Below are 20,528 nucleotides of genomic sequence, written 5' to 3' on the forward strand. Positions count from 1 at the left end.
CTTCGAACTCAGCGATCCACCTGCCTCTGCCTCCCGAGTGCTGGAATTAAAGGTGTGTGCCACCACTGCCTTTTTTTTTTTGTTTTTGTTTTTAATCTTTTTTAAAAAAGATGTGTGTGTATATATATACATATATACATACATACATACATATATATATATATATTATTTATACTGCCAGCATGTGTGCCTGCCACAAGAAGGTACCAGATCTCTCTTTACAGATGGTTGGGAGCCACCATGTGGTTGCTGGGAATTGAACTGATGACCTTTAGAAAGAACAGACGTTGCTCTTAACCTCTGAGCCATCTCTCCAGCCCATTTTTCTGTTTTTTTTTTTTTTCAAGACAAAGCTTCTCTGTGTAGCCTTGGTTGTCTTAGACTCACTTTGTAGACCAGGCTAAATCATTTTACTGAAATTTTATGTATGATGTTGCTATCTGGCTTACTCCACATCATCTTCAGCCAAGCTCTGAGCACTTACAATTCCCTGACTAGTGGTCAGAAGCTTGGTCAGAAGCATCTGGAACACTGGGGGTGGAGAGTCTGCTGTTGACACTTGGAGCAGCTGCTGAGGCTGTCCACACACAGCAATTGCGTTTGTCAGGTGGCCTACACCCTCTCTAGTCACCTTGAGCTAGTTATCTTCAACATGATGTATCTCCTTAAAGAAGACTTTCTGATCAGCTTCAGCATCTTTTAATCGGGTAACTTGGAAAGCCCGGCTCTCCTTAGCAAGCTTCTGTTTCTTTCTTCATTCTTGAAGCTTGTTCTTGAATTTGGGGTCACTCCACCTTTTGCGGTTGAAGTAGATGCAGTGGCTGATGAAGAGGGCATCGCAATGCTCGTGGCGATAGCACTGTTCCTGCCCACCATCTTTACTCAGTTGGGACGTGTGCTGGACCAAGGTGGCCCTCCACGCAGTGATTAGCTCCAACAGATCTGACCATCCCAGCTGCTCACAGCTGCTGGCCTCCCGACCAGAAGGGAAAACTATAGATTTTTTTATTTAATAATTTATCAGCTAGCTGGGCATGGTGACAAATGCTTTTAATCCCAGCATTCTCCAGGAAAAGGTTAGCAGATTTCTGTAAGTTTGAGGCCAGGCTGGTCTACATATAAAGTTCCAGGCCAGCCCATGCTCCACAGTGAGAGACCCTGTCTCAAAACAAGCAAATGTATCAGATGCCAATTCAATTTTAAGGTTTTGTTGGAAAACAAAATTAATTTTTACTCGGATTCCTTCACTCATTTAATACTGAGGTGGGCTTGCCAAGGCTTATTTACAGATAGGGATTTTTTTTCTAGTTCAATATACTTAAGAAGAATTGGGAACATAAGGTAGGCCTGATGGCGCATGCCTTTAATCCCAGCGCTCAGGAGGCAGAGGCAGGTGGATCTCTGTGAGTTCGAGGACAGCCTGGTCTACAAAGCAAATCCAGGACAGCCAAGGCTACACAGAGAAACCCTGTCTCCAAAAAACCAAAACCCAAACCCTCCCCCCAAAGGAGAGAGAGAGAGAGAGAGAGAGAGAGAGAGAGAGAGAGAGAGAGAGAGAGAGAGAGATCCACATTCATCTGCCTCCTGAGTTCTGACATTAAATGCATGTGCCACTATGCAAGGCTCCATCCTATATTTTGAGGCAGGATATCTTGCTGAATCTGGAGTGTACAGATTTGGTTAGTCTAGCCGGCTTGCTCCGGAGTGAGGAGATTTCAGGCCAGCCACACCAGCCTGGCTTTTACATAAGGACTGGCTGGGGATCTGAACTCTGGTCTTCATATCTATATTGCAAATATGCTTTATTCACTGAGCCAATCTTCAGCCTCCTTCTGTATAAGTTTTTGAAAATAAAATACCTAGCTGGCTAGGATAGTACAGGTCTGCAATCCCAGGACATGGGGTTATGAGTTCAAGGTCAGCCTGGGGTACATAGTGAGATCTTGTCTCAAAAAAGAAAAAAAGAGGCATGCCTTTAATCCCAGCACTCAGAGGACAGAAGCAGGCCGATCTCTTCTGAGTTTGAGGCCAGCCTGGTCTACAAAGTGTGTCCAGGACAGCCAAGGCTACACAGAGAAAAAAATCCTGTCCAGGAAAAAAAGGGGGTGGGGTGAGGGTGGGGCCTGGAGAGATGGCTCAGCGGTTAAGAGCACTGACTATTCTTCCAGAGGTCCTGAGTTCAATTCCCAGCAACCACATGGTGGCTCACAACTATCTGTAAAGTGATCTGACGTCCTCTTCTGGCCTGCCGGTGTACATGCAAGCAGAACCTTCTATACATACATAATAAATAAATATTTTTTAAAAAATCGCTTTGATTCTCAGGCACTTGGACCATGGCTCTGAATGCTGCTCAAGTCAAAACTCCAACTCAGCGATGTCTTAATTTTCATTCCCAGTTCAAGCTATAGGAGCCACAGCGAGTTCCTGCAGGTCCTCTCCTGTTGGCATAGTAAAGTTCTGTGTGTCCCCTCTCCTCAGGTCACAGCCACACACAGTCTGAACAGATAACCTCACCACCTCCCACAACTAGAGGTGGAGACTGGAACCCCCTCTTTGTCCTGCTGCCTGTTTCTCTTCCTTCCAACTGAGGAATGACAGCAAAAGCGACAGCTGGCTCAGGCCCGCCCTGCGTTCCTCCTGTGCTCAGCATCCCATGGTTCTCACAGCTCAAGGATTCTGCCTCTTTAGTGCCTGTCCAGTTCCCAGGCTATCCAGTAAGTGCTGACCCTGCACCGTACCCTCTCCCAGCCACCACTGCCCTTCTCTACTCCCATTCACAGTGCTGTGCTGTTTCCACTTGCTGTGTTTCTATATTTGGAAGTTTGGGGCGGATAGATCACTGTGAGTTCCAGGTCAGCCTGGGCACACTAAGACACGGTGTCAAAAGCTTACAAGGGCTGAGGCCTGAGGATCTGAGGCTAGCCCGGACTGCAGGACAGTCCAGTCTATAAAACCGATGCCATTTTGTCTTCAGGGCCTGAGAACTTGAATGCCCCCCCATTCCCACCCCCAAGTTTCCAGGAGAGCCACAAATGTACAGCTAGCAACCATTCCTAGGAGTGCCCAGGGCCAATCAGTCAGAGCTACAAGTCACAGTGACCAGAACAAATGAAAAATTTCTCCCTGCTGTCTGGCCCTGGTCCCCTCGCTTAGCCCTGGTCCCCCAGCCAATCAGCTTAAAGGGCAACTTTCCTATACTCTTCCAATCTATCATGTAACAGCAAGGCTTGAAAATGGCTTAGACACTCCCTGCCTGCAGTTTTTCCCTTTAAAAACGCTGTTCCCCTAGCTGTAGGGGCTGCCATCTTCCTTCCTCATGAGGGGGCTGACAGCCCAGGCTCTGAGCTTGACTAATAAATGTGACCCTGTGTGATTTTCATCTGACTGATTCCTGGTGGTCTTTGGGAGTTTCACGACTTGGGCATTACACTGGAACTCACTCTGTAGACCAAGCTGGCCTTGAACTCAGAGATCCACCAGCCTCTGCCTCCCAAGTGCTGGGATTAAAGGAGTGTGCCACGACTGCCCGACATTTTTTTTTTAATTTTATTTATTTATTTATTTATTTTTTTTTTATTAATTTATTCTTGTTACATCTAAATGGTTATCCCTTCCCTTGTATCCTCCCGTTCTTCCCTCCCTCCCATTTTCCCCTTACTCCCCTCCCCTATGACTGTTCCTGAGGGGGATTACCTCCCCCTCTATATGTTCATAGGGTATCAAGTCTCTTCTTGGTAACCTGCTGTCCTTCCTCTGAGTGCCATCAGGTCTCCCCCTCCAGGGGACATGGTCAAAGGTGAGGCACCAGAGTATGTGAGAAAGTAATATCCCACTCTCCACTCTACTGTGGAGAGTGTTCCGTCCATTGGCTAGATCTGGGTAGGGGTTTAAGGTTTACCGCCTGTATTGTCCTTGGCTGGTGCCTTAGTTTGAGCGGGACCCCTATGCCCAAATCTGCCTATCATAATGTTCTACTTGTAGGCTTCTAGGACCCTTTTTTTTTTTTTAATTTTAAACACAGTCTCATATGTCCAAGCCTAGCCTTGAGCTCCCTATTATACTGAACTTCTCTTGGGATGACAAAGTACTCACATCAGCCAGGTGGCGCATACCTTTAATCCCAGCACTCAGGAAGCAGAGGCAGGTGGATTGCTGTGAGTTTGAGGCCAGCCTGGTCTACAAAGCAAGTCCAGGACAGCCAAGGCTACATAGAGATACCCTGTCTCAAACAAACAAAAAACAAAGTAGCCACATCACCATGTCCCCTCCCAAAAGTCTTAAATATGACAAGAACAGCTAGTGACATTTGCTATGCAACAAACATGGTTTGGGGGCATTCATAAGGTTGAAAGCAGCAGAGAGACATAGGAGTATGGGTGAGGTCTGAGTGTGAACACGAAGCGGACAGCCTCGAGTGAAGAAGAGAAGGAGGGAAAGGGTAGCTGTGTAGATACCTGGGGAAGAGCATCCCGGACAAAAATCTTTAGGAGTGAAGCAAATCTGGCTGGTCTTCACACCTGGAGATCCGGGAAAGGAGGTCACTGAGGCTGGCTGCCTGGGGGCGTGGCGTGGCGTGGCGGGGTGGGGTGGGGTGAGACGAGGCGGGCGGGGGGGGGGGGCGGAAGGGGAGGAAACAGCAAGGCAGATGAAGCCAGGGGACCGGCTCTGGCTCCAGTCTAGGTTGAAAAGAACTGGCAGACTCAGAGCAGAGGTTTGGTTTTGCCTTGAGAGGGTTTCATGGGCCTAGAACCCAGTGTCTCCACCAAGGCTGATGTTGACCTCTAATCTTCGGGTCTCCACCCCCAGGTGCAATGACCTGTCCTTATGTTTATGGCTCTAAAGTAGCTGGAGCCCCTGAGTACTGCAGCGCAGAAGGAATGCCACTCGCCTGGGGATAAGAAGGTTTCTACGGCCTTTCAGGCTGGAAGGAAGAAAATGCTTCTTTCTCTTTTTCTTCAAATATTGCTGTCTTCACCATTTCTTATAAATGTTACTATGTTTCTACCAGAATATCTGGCTCCCCCTCCCCCAATCTAGGGTTTCTCTGTATAGCCTTGGCTGTCCTGGACTTGCTTTGTAAGGTGAGCTGGCCTTGAACTCACAGGGATCTGCCTGCTTCTGCTTCTGAGTGCTGGGATTAAAGGCATGCACTACCACGGCCAGCTTCCTCCTCCTCCTCCTCCTCCTCCTCTTCCTCCTCTTCTTCTTCTTCTTAAATTTAAATACTTACTTATTTTTTAAAAAGATTTATTTATTGTGTATACAATGTTCTGCCTGCATGTACACCTGCATGCCAGAAGAGGGCGCTAGATCTCATTATAGATGGTTGTGAGCCACCATGTGGTGGCTGGGAATTGAAGTGAGGACCTTTGGAAGAACAGCCAGTGCTCTTAACCTCTGAGCCATCTCTCTAGCCCATATTTATTTATTTTTTATGTGCGTTGGTGTTTAGCCTGCATGTATGTCTGTGTGAGGGTGCTGGCTCTTGGAGTTACAGACAGTTGTGAGCTGCCATGTGGTTGTTGGGAATTGAACCCAGGTCCTCTGGAAAAGCAGCCAGTGCTCTTAACTACTGAGCCATCTCTCAGGCCCTGGTCTTTTACAGTTGCTCTCCATGCTTTTACTGACTGTATTTCCTTCTCTTAGGCTCTATTCTGAATTTGTTCTACCATTCGGTCTTCTGCTTCTCTAAGTCACCTGTGGCTCCTGATGCCTTAGTCTCTTCCCTTTGGTAATCTTCCCAGGGGAAAAGCACGGCCTGTGAGGATGTTGTGCTGCTGTGGGCTGACTCCTTCCCTTTGCTGGAACTTGAGAGCCACACTTTTTAATTGGCTTGTTCTTGAGGTGCTGCGGATTGAGCCCCGGGCGTGAGAAACTGTGTAAGCACCATGCCGGGAGCCAGCCCAGAATTAAACGTGTTATATTAAGTAGCTGGAGAGATAGCTCTGCAGTTAGGACCCAGGGTTATTCCCAGCGCCCACATGGTGGTTTCGACCCTCTGTGACTTCAGTTCCAGGCATCCTATGCTTCCTCTGACTGCTGAGGGCACCATACACACTGTGCACATCTGTACCTGTGGGCAGAGCACGCACACACATACAGCATTGAATAAGTAAACCTTAAAAAAATGTTGCCCTTGGTGGGATAGGCCTTTAATCCCAACACTCAGGAGGTAGAGGCAGGCAGATCTGAGTTTATTTGAGGCCAGCCTGAAGTTCCAGGACAGCCAGGGCGACACAGAGGAAACTTATCTTGAAAAAACAGTAAATAAAAATTAATGTGTGTGGGGGGGTGTGTGTGCCCCTATACATGTGTGGGTCTTAGGGATAAAACTCAGGTCCTCAAGCTTGGTGACCTTTTACCAGCCCAAGACTGTTTTTATTTTTATTTATTTGTATGTGTACGTGTCTGCATGAGTGCCTGTGTGCGTGATTGTGCACAGCTGTGTTCTCAAGGAGGCTGGAGGAGGCCCTGGATCCCTTGGGGCTGAAGTTACAGGTGTTTGGGTCTCATAATTATGCAGCAGCTACCCTTAACCCTGGGCCATCTCTCTCTAGACCTAGAATTAAAACTCTCTCTCTCTCTCTCTCTCTCTCTCTCTCTCTCTCTTTCTCTCTGTCAGGAAAATCTCTGTAAATGAGATTTTACAGCCTGGTCTGCAAATGAGTTTCTGGCTGTCTGGGCTGTAAAGTGAGACCCTATCTTTAAACGAATAGCATATTTATTAGCTTATTGATAATATCATATATGCATACAGTGTATTTTTATCATATTTATTCCCCTTCTGCTCTACTAACTCTTTTCAGACCCACGCTCCATTCCACTCAAAAGAAATTTGTTTTGTTTATTTTGTTTTTTGAGATAGGGTTTCTCTGTGTAGCCCTGGCTGTCCTGGACTCATTTTGTGGACCAGGCTGGCTTTGAACTCACAGAGATCTTCCTGCCTCTTGTCTCCCCTAGTGCTGGGATTAAAGGCATGTAGCACCACTGCCTGGCCAAATTAATTTTTTAAAAGCCTAATACTTTGTGTGTATGTATATGCTACTTGTGTGTATGTGTGTTCCTATGTACATGTGTGCTTTTGTGTGAAGACCAGAGGTCAAGATCAGAGTCTTCCTCTAAGGCTAGCTACCTTAAGATATTTTTTACATTAATTAATTAATTAATTTATTTGCATGTGTGTGCCACGTGGCATAAATATGGGTGGTCAGGGGACAACCTGCAAGAGCCATTTTCTTCTATTTTGTGGATTCTTAGGATAGAACTCAAGTGATCAAGCTCGGAGGTAAGCCCCTTGATTAGCTGAACCATCTCACCTGCCCACCACTTAAAAGTAATATTATTTTTCCCAAGACAGGGTTTCTCTGTGTAGCCTTGACTGACCTAGATTCACTTTGTAGAGCGGGCTGGTCTCGAACTCACAGAGACAGGCCTGCCACTGCTTCCCGAGTGCGCCACCTCACCTGGCTCTAAAATATTTTGTTTTTCGAGACAGGGTTTCTCAATGTAGCCCTGGCTGTCCTGGAACTTTCTCTGTAGACCAGGCTGGCCTCACAGAGATTTTCAGAGCCCCTGCCTCTCAAGTGCTGGGACTAAAGGTGTGCATTACCACCGTCTGGGACTGCAGTCTCTCTTCCTGTTCGGCTTTGCTGTGTGCTCCAGGCGAGGTGGTCCACTAGCCTCTGCCTGATGCACCTGTCTGCCATCCACGCCTCTCTAGGAATGCTGGGATTACAGCCTCCTGCCGCCACACCCAGCCTTTTACAGGCAGGCTTGACCTTAGGTCGTCAGGCTTTAGCCACAAGCACCTTTACCTGCCGAGCCATGAGCCATCTCCCCAAATCCTCCACCTTCGTTTTTGAGAGAGGGCCTCTTCTCACCTGGCCAGCTTGGCTAGCTGTCCACCCAGCCGTAGGGGTTCTCTTCTCTGTAACACGGGGTTTATAAACACGTTTTTTGTCCAGCTATTTACATGGGTGCTGGGGATCCAAGTTCAGGGCCTCACGTTTGTACGGCGAGCCCTTTGCCCACTGAGCTGTGGCCCCAGACCAACTTTTCATGGGTTTTCACTGGAGAACTTTATTTACCGTGTTCAATCTGTAGTGTTTCTATGTATGGCCTTGTCAAGTTTCAGTTAGGTTATTTTTCTACTTCAAGGATTTCCAATTGGTTCTTCCTCATCTTGTTTCGTTTCTGCCTATTTTTGCTTAATAATTTCATTCTGAAATGGAAAGTATGTATTCATTTCTGAGTGTCTGTAACATCACTCATTTTAAAGCTTTTAATACCCTTTTACAAACTTCCCAAGGAAATTTGAGCAAACTTCTGATCTGAAGTGAAGGTCAAGTCTTTCTCACTGGTCAGGACCTTTCTGTGTGGTCTGATTTTGGCTCAAAGCTCTTTGCTGTTGTTTGTTTTTCTTTCTTTTTCCTTTTTGATGGTTTCAAACAAGCTCTGTAGCAGAGGATGGTCTTGAACTCACCCTCCGGCCCTTACGTCCTCAGGAGTAGGATTGCAAGTGTTACCAGCCTGGCTCAAGGATCTATTTGTTTGCTTGTTGATTTTTCTTTTTGTGTTTTCCCCCCCGAGGCAGGGTTTCTCTGTGTAGCCTTGGCTGTCCTGGACTCACTTTGTAGACCAGGCTGGCCTCGAACTCACAGAGATCCGCCTGCCTCTGCCTCCCTGAGTGCTGGGATTAAAGGTGTGCACCACCAAAAGAAAGTTTGCCATCAACTTCTGGATTAATTACTTTTTAAAGTTGTTTTTAAGTAGACGTGTGTGTGTGTGTGTGTGTGTGTGTGTGTGTGTGTGTGTGTGTGTACATGTGAGTGTAAGTGCCTGTGAAGTCTAGAAAAGGACACCAGATCCCTCAAACTGGAGTTACAGGCAAGTAGCTGCGAGCCACCTGATATAGCCCTGACCTCTGCTAGAGCTGTACACACTAACATAGTGATATCTATCCAGCCCCTCCCCCGTGTGTGTGTGTGTGTGTGTGTGTGTGTGTGTGTGTGTGTGTGTATACCTGAAGAGACCAGAAGAGGGTGCTGGATCCCCTGGAGCTGGAGTTATAGGCAGTTGTGAGCCTCCTGATGTGGGTGTTGGGACCTGCTCTGGGGGACAGCAGAAAGCACTGTTAACCACTCAACCATCTCTCTAGCCAGCTAGCCAGCCTGGTCCCCCCCCCTGCCCCCCTGGCCCCCACCCATCTCTCTTTCTCCCTCTCCCTCTGTCTCTGTCTCTCTCCCTCCCTCCATCTCTGTCTCTGTCTCTCTCCCTCGTCTCTGTCTCTGTCTCTCTGTGTCTCTGTCTGTCTGTCTCTCTCTCTGGCTGGCCTAAACTTACTATGTTGTCAGGGATGACCTGGAACTACTAATCCTCCCGTCTCTACCTTTCAAGTGCTCTCACTCACCTACTAGTGTCCACATTCCGTGCTTAGAGACCCTCAAGTCTCAGACTTCCCCTCTACCATCCCCTGAGGCTTATACTTATTTCTGGTTGGGGGGGGGATTTGTCAGAATTGGTGTGTTTTTTTTTTCTCCCCCAAGACAGAGTTTCTCTGTGTAGTCCTGGCTGTCCTAGACTCTCTTTGTGGACCAGGCTGGCCTAAAACTCACAAAGATCTGCCTGCTTCTGCCTCCCAAGTTCTGGGCCACAATTCCTAGGCTTTGGTTACATCCTTTTTTTAAAAAATTCTTAAGTCATCATTATATTTTAAATGCCATGGCTAGCTGATAAGCAAGGGGTTTTTAGAACCCTAAGCTCACTTCCTTGTACTGAGGTGAACCTCCTCAGCCTGGTTTCTTTCTTCGACCTACTGTTGAGGCAAACAAAGGCAAGGTCAGTAGTGATCTGATAGCTGCTAAAAGAGGGACCACACTGCTCTTTGTCCTATTTTACTTGACTGTTCCTTGGCTTTTGACGTACCTGATTCCCTGCTATTGTTGTTTTTTTTTTAAAGATTTATTTATTATGTATACAGTATGATCAGATCACGTTATAGATGGTTGTGAATCACCATGTGGTTGCTGGGAATTGAACTCAGGACCTCTGGAAGAGCAGGCAGTGCTCTTAACCACTGAGCCATCTCTCCAGCCCCTATTGTTTTAAAATTTACTTGGTTTATTAACTTTTTGCTTTCTTGAATAGGGTCTCCTGCTGTTTGACCTCACTATGAAGCTGAGTATGGACTTTCAACCTCTGATACTATTGTGTCCATTTCTCAAGTTCTGAGATTACAGGTGTGTTTGACCATGCCTAGTTATTTCAGTTTTTATTTGTGTGTATGTATGGCTTGCAAGGTCTGCAACTGAGCCCCACCCCAGCCACCACTGTGTTCTTAAAACATCAGTCTACCTTTGTCACTTAGCACTGTCCTGCTCAAGTTCCAAAATGCAGCTCAAAGGTAGGGAAGGAGCTGGATCTGGGGGCTCGCTCTCAAGTGCCCCCTGCCCCTGCCATGCTGTCACAAGAGGACACTGCACGTCTGCTGCATATGCTCTTTTCTTTACACCTCACCATACGGATATTCTCAGTCTTATGGTGTTTGTTTGTTTTTCTTTTTTGTTGTTGTTGTTTTTTCTGAGACAGGGTACTCTGTGTAGCCCTGGCTGTCTTAGACTCACTTTGTAGACCAGGCTGGCTTTGAACTCACAGAGATCCACCTGCCTCTACCTCCCGAGTGCTGGGATTAAAGGCGTGCGCCACCACGCCCAGCCTGTTTGTTTTTCGGAGACAGGGTTTCTCTCTGTAGCCTTGGCTGTCCTAGAACTCTCTGTAGACCAGGCTGGCCTCAGACTGAAGAGATCCACCTGCCTCTGCGTCAGGAGTGCTGATTATCTGTGGCTGTATCACTGATGATGTCTTTCTGTCCCCCAGCATAAATAAGTACTTGCTTTTAAGAAAGCTTTTACATCTGTCGATCTATCTATCTATCTATCTATCTATCTATCTATCAATCTATCATCTATTAATTATGCTTCTGCCATGAGATCATCAGGCTTGGCAGCAGTAGGAATCTTTATCTGCTGAGCCATCTTGAGAGTCTCATTTAATTTCTTTGTTGTTGTTTTTTTTTTTCAAGACAGAGTTTCTCTGGCTGTCCTGGACTCTCTTTGTAGACCAGGCTGGCCTCGAACTCACAGAGATCTGCCTGCCTCTGCCTCCTAAGTGCTGGGATTAAAGGCGTGCGCCACCACTGCCCGGCTCATTTAATCTTTTAATAATTACTTGAAACACTACCTTTAGCGTACATTTGAGTTTTTTCGAGACTACTTTTGGTTATTTTTTAAAATTAATGAAGTGTGTATGTGTGTGTGTGTGTGCGCGCGCACACACACACATATGTATATGTGTATGTGTGTGTCTGTGTGTCCATACACACGCTATGGATAGAGTGTGGATGTGGAAGTCATAGGACAGCTTTGTGGAGTCAGTTCTTTCCCTGGCTTCCAGGGATTGAACGCAGCTCATCAGGCTGGTGTGGCATGCGCCTTACAAGCCGAGCTATCTCTCTGGCTGGCCCTGTTTGTATGAGACAGCCTTGCATATACCCTAGGCTGGCCTTAAACTTGCCATCTCGCTGAGGGCGGGCTCACGGGTGTGCCCTACCACACCTGGCTGCACTCTTGGTTTTATTTCTGTATTCACATCCCAGCTTCTAATTAGTACAGACCCGTGCTTACTCTTTGCTAGGCCCTGTTCATCATCTCTGTTTTTCTTTGTCAGAATTTTTGGACTAGTTCTTTTTTATTTATTTATTTATATTTGCTTTTTCGAGACAGGGTCTCTCTGTGTAGCCCTGGCTGTCCTGGACTCACTTTGTAGACCAGGCTAGCCTCGAACTCACAGCGATCCGCCTGCCTCTGCCTCCTGAGTGCTGGGATTAAAGGCGTGAGCCACCACGCCCGGTCTGTGTGTGTGTGTGTGTGTGTGTGTGTGTATATATATATATATATATTTTTTTTTTTACCCCTCCCTGAGACAGGGTTTCTCTGTATAGCCCTGGCTGCAACTCCTGCAACTCCATCTGTAGACTAGGCTAGCCTCAAAATTAGGGATCTGCCAGCCTCTGTCTACCTAGTGCTGGGATTAAAGGCGGGTGCCACCATTGCCCCACAACAATTTTAAACAAAGAGCTTATGGTATAGATTTTAGGCACAAGAGAAAGAGGTGCTCAGGAAAGATTAGAAATACCCAGGGGTCTGGGACCCATGTAAAAGCTTGCCTGGTGATAGAGGAGGGGGTCCCTCCACCTCACTGGCCAGCCAGCTTAGCTGTATTAGTGACGTTCAGACTCAGTGGAGACCCTCACTCATTGAGTAAGGAGGAGAGGGTTTGGGAATGAGCACTAACCTGTCCACACATGTGCACCTTGTGTGCTTGTGCCCCCCAAAGGAACACAGGCATGTGCATGCACACATGTATGCACACAAACACACACTTACTCACTTACACATCCCATTCAAATATAAATGATGCTATATCTTTATATGGCTTGGTGGCATTTAGCACTTTCTTCCTTCTTCCCAATTAACTAATTAATTGATTATTTTGAGACAGGTTTTTATTTTGTTTGTTTGTTTGGGTTTTTGAGACAGGCTTTCTCTTGTAGCCCTGGCTGTCCTGGCACTCACTTTGTAGACCAGGCTGGCCTCGAACTTGCCAAGATCCACCTGCCTCTGTCTCCCAAGTGTTGGGATTAAAGGCATGCGCCACACCTCCTGGCTTTGAGACATGTTCTTTTTTTGTTTGTTTTTGTTTTTTGTTTTTTTGAGACAGAGTCTCTCTGTGTTAGCCTTGGCTGTCCTGAACTAACTTTGTAGACCAAGCTGGCCTCGAACTCACAGCAATTCTCCTGCCTCTGCCTCCCAAGTGCTGGGATTATAGGTGTGTACCACCACACCCGGCTTTTGAGACAGGTTCTTATATACTCCAGGCTGCCCTAGAACTGGCAGTGAAGATGAATTTTTTTTTAGTTTATTAATTTATTCATATTACATCTCAATTGTTATCCCATCCCTTGTATCCTCCCATTCCTCCCTCCCTCCCATTTTCCCCTTACTCCCCTCCCCTATGACTGTGACTGAGGGAGACCTTTTCCCCCTGTACATGCTCATAGGGTATCACGTCTCTTCTTGGAAGCTGAATTCTTGATTCTCCTGTATCCACCTCCTGAGTGATGGATTACAGTTATTAGGCACCATGTCCATACAGGGTGCTAAATGTTCACCCCAGGGCTTGGTGCATGCACTTAACACCTGAGCCATGTTCCTCAACTCAGTACTTTCTTAGTTGGTTTTTGTTTAATTTTTTCATATGTATCTATTTTATGTGTATGAGTGTTCACATGTATATATGTCTGTGTACTATGTCTGTGCCTGGTGCTTGTGGAGGTCAGAAGAAGGCATTAGATCCCTTGGAACTAGAGTTAATGGGCAGTTGTGAGCTGCTTTGTGGGAGCTGGGAATCCAGCTGTAAGAACAAGTGCTCTTAAGCTGGGTGTGGTGGCGCACGCCTTTAATCCCTGCACTCGGGAGGCAGAGGCAGGCGGATCGCTGTGAGTTCGAGGCCAGCCTGGTCCACAAAGTGAGTCCAGGACAGTCAAGGCTACACAGAGAGATCCTGTCTCAAAAAAAAAAAAAAAAAAAAAAAAAAGGACAAGTGTTCTTAACCACTGAGCCATTGCTCCAACCACTCACCTCTGCATCTTTTCTCTCTGATGTAGAGTCACAAGAGCTTCCTATGACACTGGGAATATTGGGTCCCTTCTTAGAGTTCTTTTGTTTGTTTGTTTGTTTTTTGTTTTTCGAGACAGGGTTTCTCTGTGTAACAGTCCTGGCTATCCTGGACTCACTTTTGTAGACCAGGCTGGCCTCGAACTCATAGTGATCTGATCCCCCTGCCTCTGCCTCCCAAGTGTTGGGATTAAAGGCTTGTGCCACCACCGCCAGACTTTTCTTGGAGTTCTTAATCTCATTAATAAAATACTTAAGGACTACTTGGAACAGAAGTTCGAGGACAATTTAATTAGAGGTTAAAGAAAAACTCCAGGCCAGGCAGCTGTACATTTTGGCAACTGCCTTTAGGAGGAAGATGGAGCAGAGAGAAAAACAATGTTATTTGAGTTAAATTGCCATGGAGGTCAGACCCACGTCAGAGAAGAAGCCACATGGTAGGGAGGAGAGTTTTAGAGACAGAGTAAAGCCTGAAGTGTTGCAGAAACTCTGCTCAGGGCCGGGGTGTGGTGGGGCACACTTGTAATCCCAGCACCCAGGAGGCAGAGGCAAGTGGATCTCTGTGAGTTCAAGGCCAGCCTGGTCTACAATGTGAGTCCAGGACAGCCAGGGCTACATGAGAAACCAACAGAATGTCGTCTACCTTTGTCTCAAAAAAACAAAACAAAACAAAAAAGGAACAGAGGGACTGGATAGATGTCTCAACAGTTAAAGAGCTCTTCCAGAGGACCAGTGTTCAATTCCCAGCATCCATGTGGCAGCTCACAACTGTAACTCCAGTTCTAGGAAATCTAACACCCTTATTCCAATACATCCTGAAAAAACGTGGTGGAGCACACCTTTAATCCCAGCACTCGGGAGGCCGAGGCAGGCGGATCGCTGTGAGTTCGAGGCCAGCCTGGTCTACAAAGCAAGTCCAGGACAGCTAAGGCTACACAGAGAAACTTTGTCTGGAAAAAAACCAAACCAAACCAAACAAAAAAAAGGGACAGAAAGACAAAAAAAAAAAAAAAAAAAAAAAAAGCTATCCTGTTTTAGGAAGTTGTAATTGCAGATCTGTAGACTACTGTGCTAAGGAATAGGGATTCTGGGAAAGAAAACTTAAGTAGAGGGGACTCTGGGAAGGAAAAGGACATTCTCTCCTTCCTCTCATCTCTCTAGCATGGCTTAAGGTGAGCCCGCCTTCCTGAGGAGTGGCTCCTCGGCCAGGGGATTGACCTGCCCAACATGAGTGCACTTCAGGCCTGTCTCCACCCAGAGGCAGACACCGGTCAGTTGGTTAGGAAGCAATAGCTTTTCCTTAATGGGTCTTCAAAGCTACTGTAACAGCAGCCCCAGCACTTGGCCGTCTTATGCAGAGCCATGTGGTTCATGTGTCTTGCACCACCTCAGGCAGCCAGAGCACAGACTCTACACCAAGTCATCTTTGGGATGTCCCCGCCACTTCTAACTCAGCCCCGAGGGACTAGAAGGTGTAATACATGGTTATGAATGGCTCAGGGAATCTAAAGGCAAAATATTTCCCCAGAGCAGTTCTGTTAATCTTGGGGCCAAAGTCTCAGAAGGCTTGGTTGAACTTTAATCTTTCCTAGGAGTCCTAGATAAATGTTAGCCCTAGCTTTTTTACTTTTTCTCCCATGGTGAGTGAGGTAAGTTAACAATTTCGTGTATGCTTATATTGATTTCTTTCTTTTTTTTCCTTTTTTAGGTTTTTTTGAGACAGGGTTTCTCTGTGTAGCCTTGGCTGTCCTGGACTTTCTTTGTAGACCAGGCTGGCCTCGAACTCACAGAGATCCACCTGCCTCTGCCTCTGGAATGCTAGGATTAAAGGCATGCTCCACCACTGCCTGGTTTATATTGATTTCTTGACCAGAGAAGGCTACAACCGTTTACAGAGTGAAAAGGCTTTCTGGTTGGGTGTTTATTTGCTCATTGGTTCATCTCAGTCTTCCTTCCCCCTTTAAGCACAGCCTGAATGACATAATTTCTCTGAGTCACTCACCAGCAGCACAGGCCTGTGGCTTCCCCTCCCTAGTTAAGAGTGTTTGAGTTTAAGGCAATCAAATCTGTCCTCGTGAAATGCTTCACACTCAGCCTCATGTTTCTGAGGGTTTATTTACTTATTTATTTATTTTGCTTTTCCGAGACAGGGCTTCTCTGTGTAGCCCTGGCTGTGCACCATCACGACCAGCAAGATTATTATTGTTAATATTATTAATTTGCTTTTGCAAACTCATAGAGATATGCCTGCCCTCCTGGCTTGTTTGTTTGTTTTTTTGTTTTGTTTTCTTTTTCGAGAGAGAGTTTCTCTCTTAATCCTGGCTGTCCTAGACTTGATTTGTAGACCAGGCTGACCTTGAACTCACAGAGATCCACCAGCCTTTGCCTCCAAGTACTGGGATTAAAAGTGTGTGCCACCATGCCCGACTTTTTTTTTTCCTTATTCTTTTCAGTCACGGGTGTTAAATAGTAAAGCCATGGGCTGAGGGTGTGGCTTTGTGGTAGTGCGTTTGCTTAGCATGGTTGATGGCCTGAAAAAAAGAGGTGAGGCATGGATGGAGAGAGTGAGAGAGGTGGAGGAAGGCAGGTCATGTGACTTGATTTATAATATCCCAAGCCACTATGTTTCAAGTTATCTTTTCTGTTGTGTATGGGCATGTCCCTGTGTGCACACACCTGCATACGGAAGCCAGAAGACTATGTGGGTCCTTTCTCAATGTTCTCTAACGTGTGTGTGTGTGTGTGTGTGTGTGTGTGTGTGTGTGTGTATGTGTGTGTGTGATATGTGTGCTTGTGTGTGTGAGAGAGGAGATGGAAGGTAGGCTTCTGTGCCTCGACCTGAATGTAGAGATCAGACAGCAATCTCAGGTATTGGTTCTATTTTGTTTGAGACAGTGTCTGTTAGTGACAAGCCAGCTGGTCCCCCAGCTCCTGTGACTCTGTCTCTGCCACCCATCTTCTGGGGGAGGCACACAGACTTGTGTCATTGGCCTTAGCTTTATTTATTTGTTTTAAAATTTTTCCTTGTATTTGTTCATTTATGTATTTGTATTTTTGAGATAGGATTTCTCTGTGTAGCCCTGACTGTCCTAGAACTCAACTCTGTAGCCCTGGCTGACCTCATGAGGTTTTTGTTTGTTAGTTTGAGTCAGGGTCTTACTGAGTAGCCCTGGCTGTCCTGGAACTCATTATGTAGACCAGGTTGGACTTGAATGAAGAGAGATCTTTCTGCCTCTACCTCCAGAGTGCTGAGACAAAAGGCATGGGTCACCAGGCCTGGCTGTATATTTACTTACTTATTTATTTTGTTTTTTTGACACAGGGTTTCTCTATGTAGCCTTGGCTGTCCTGGACTCACTTTGTAGACCAGGCTGGCATCAAACTCACAGCGATCCACCTGCCTCTGCCTCCCAAGTGCTGAGATTAAAGGTGTGTGCCACCATTCCCAGCTTTTTTATTATTTTTTATTTTTAATGATGGAAATGAAAATATACCTAAAAGCGAAGCTTCTGAAAAGTTTCTTCATCCCTGTCTTCTCTCCCTTGACCTTGGCCTGCCTCCTGACCTTGCGTTTCAGGACTGGGTCTCTAACAACATCCTTGTTGACAACAGTCTTGTCCAAGGGGATAGCCAAAGACTACCTTGTGGGCATGGGGTGATTGTAGTTATAAACTTTCACAAAGGAAGGACTTGATCTTTAATCTCTTAGTGATTTTCTTCTTGCCCATGGCAGCTGTCACTTTTCCAGGATAACAGTCAATTCCAGCCACCAGGGTATGGCTGTCAGGGGACTCACCATGACTGCTTTGTGTCTGGAGTAGCATCCAGCCAGGACCAGCACCACTTTCCTGGGTTTCATGAACTTGCCCATTTCTACAGCAAGCAGCTGGCCCCAAGCAGAAAGGAGGGTTTTTGTTGTTGTTGTTGTTGCTGTGATTCCTGGTACCCTGAGGAAGGGCTTGAGCATCTAATTAGACTGCAGGATTTGTTGGAAACAATACCTCAGCTCCCGTACAACACAGTTGCTGGGGTGGGGGAGGGGAAATGAAAGCAGTCCAAAGCATTGTGAGCAGAGGAAAATCTGAGCTGGGCAGTGCAGGGGCTCTGACTCTTGGCAGGCTCAGGTCTTGCTTTAACGGTATTTCCTGTTCCCTGCCATCTCAGCTTGGACAGGGCAAATGGTTCCACACTCCATTTCTGGAAGGGTTCTGCCCAGCTATCGTCGCACCCCCCCCACATCCCTCCCCCTTGTGTGTGTGTGTGTGTGTGTGTGTGTGTGCGCGCGTGTGTGCGTGCCCATGCGTGCGCACAGGGCGCAGTCCGTTTCAGCTTCTTGGAGCCCTTGCTGTGTCCTCACAACCTGTCTGAGTCAGGTTTCTCAGGCCTACGGAAGCCCTCAGGTCTCATCCCACAGGAAGACACAGGGACTCTGCCCCACCACGTTCTGATGAGCCCTGGCCTGTGGAGGGCTCAGACTTGGATGCCTTGAATTCATAGAGATCCACCTGCCCTTGCCTCCCAAGTGCTAGGATTAAAGGGGTGTGCTGCCACCACCACCCGGCTCCAGACATGGATTCTAATCCTAGCTCTTCCATCTGGGAACTGCCTGTACTCCAAGCTGAACTTGAACCGAGTAGAAGTTCACCACCACCACCTGCTCCTCCTCCTCTTCCTCTTCCTCCTCCTCCTCCTCCTCCTCCTCTTCCTCCTCCTCCTTCTTTTTGGTTTTTCAAGTCTGGGTTTCTCTGTGTAACCTGGGCTGTCCTGGACTCACTTTGTAGACCAGGTTGGCCTCGAACTCACAGCAATCCACCTGCCTCTGCCTCCCGAGTGCTACCATTAAAGGTGTGCTCCACCATGCCTGGCTATTTTTGTGGTTTTTAAAGAAACCAAAATTCCCAAATTGTCACTACATTACCTGATTACTTGGCACTTGAAGCTTTTTTGCCCTAATCCCTTTCTCCCTCTGTTTTCAACCCCTTTTAATTCTTTGTCTTGGTTTGCTTTTCTTTTTTTTTTTGAGACAGGGTCTATAACGTATTACCAGGCTGGCAGGCTGGCTTTTAGTGTAAAATATTTCTCCTCCTCTTCCTCTTCTTCCTCCTCCTCCTTATCTTTCTTCTTGGTTCGTTCTTTCTTTCTTTCTTTCTTTCTTTCTTTCTTTCTTTCTTTCTTTCTTTCTTTTCTGAGACAGAGTTTCTCTGTGTAGCCCTGGCTGTCCTGGACTCTCTTTGTAGACCAGGCTAGCCTCGAACTCACAGCGATCTGCCTGCCTCTGCCTCCCGAGTGCTGGGATTACAGGTGTGCGCCACTACTGCCTGGCTTCTTCTTGTTTTTTGAGACAAAGTTTCTCTGTGTAACAGAGCCCTGGCTGTCCTGCACTCACTTTATAGATCAGGGTGGCCTTGAACTCACAGAGATCCACCTGCCTCTGCCTCCCAAATGCAGACTTAACATTCTTTTGCTTGGTGTCTAGAATGCTAGGATAATAGGCTTGCTCCACCATACCTAGCTATCCCGGCCTCATCTTCCATATTAGCACATTCCTTGATGCTGCCTAAATGTGTGATGGATTTTAAAAACGTTTTCAATTAATCCCAGCACTCGGGAGGCAGAGGCAGGCGGATCGCTGTGAGTTCGAGGCCAGCCTGGTCTACAAAGTGAGTCCAGGACGGCCAAGGCTACACAGAGAAACCCTGTCTCGAAAAAAAAAAAAAAGTTTTCAAAAGACCAATTTCTTTGATCTGTATGTGTGTGTATAAGTGTTTTTCCTGAATGTATGTTGTGTATCATGCATGTGCCTGGTACCTGGATTTCCTGAAACTGACATTATGAACACTTATGAGTTACCATCTGGGAGCTGGTAGTCCAAGCTAGGTCCTCTGTCAGAGCATCACCAGCTCTTTGCCGCTGAGCCGTCCCTCTAGCTCCTCCTGACTAGATTTTCTATTCTCCTGCCTCAGTCACTCAAGTGCCAGGACTGCCAGTGTGAACCACCATGCTTGGGTTATACACAGAGTTGAGGTTCAAATTTGGGGCTCTGTGCACTTTCTTTCAAAGCCACTGACTTGAATTAGAATTTAATTTTTGTCCAATTCTATTATTTTAGTTCTAATATAAAGTTGTAGTAAGTAATTTCTACTGAATGCTTCCCTAATTGTAATCCTTCCTCAAATCGATTACCGTAATTTCTTCCTGGTTTTTAAAGGGGAGATTTTACCAACTGAGACCCCCACCACTATCTACCACTAAGCAGACTCTTCTATATGACTGTACTTAATTGCCTCAACATAGTAGTAGCTCATGAAGTTAATGTGCGCTTTATCAGTTTCCTAATCAAGTCTGATTTAATCATAATATTAAGTTATTCATATTTATTTATTTATTTCAAGACAGGGTTTTTCTGTGTAGCCTTGACTGTCCTGGACTCTCTTTGTAGACCAGGCTGGCCTTGAAGTCACAGCAATCCACCTGCCTCTGCTTCCCTAGTGCTGGGATTAAAGGCGTGCGCCATCACTTCCAGTTTATTCATTTATTTCATACTTAAATAGAGTCTTCCAAAAAAGTCCCCCCACCCCCTGTTGAGACAGGGTTTCTCTGTGTAGCCTTGGCTGTTCTGTACTCACTTTGTAGACCAGGCTGGCCTTGAACTCACAGAGATCCGTCTGCTTCTGCCTCTGAGTGCTGGGATAACAGGTGTGTGCCACCCTACCCTGCCAAAAAATATTTTACATTGATATCTTTTTTATAAATAACCATGTATAGACATGGACAGATAACTGGGAAATGTGT

At 46.5% G+C, this 20,528-nt stretch overlaps 1 pseudogene across 1 annotated transcript; it reads right to left on the bottom strand.

Moving 5' to 3' along the window:
* Positions 1–361: 361 nt before the first annotated feature.
* LOC311583767 (mitochondrial import receptor subunit TOM20 homolog) lies at positions 362–876 on the bottom strand (annotated as a pseudogene). Its single transcript has one exon. The product of its transcript is annotated as a mitochondrial import receptor subunit TOM20 homolog (transcript).
* Between the last annotated feature and the right edge of the window lie 19,652 nt (positions 877–20,528).

Source organism: Acomys minous (genome assembly GCF_964271855.1).
Source record: "Acomys minous genome assembly, chromosome: 2".
Taxonomy (NCBI): Eukaryota; Metazoa; Chordata; class Mammalia; order Rodentia; family Muridae; genus Acomys; species Acomys minous.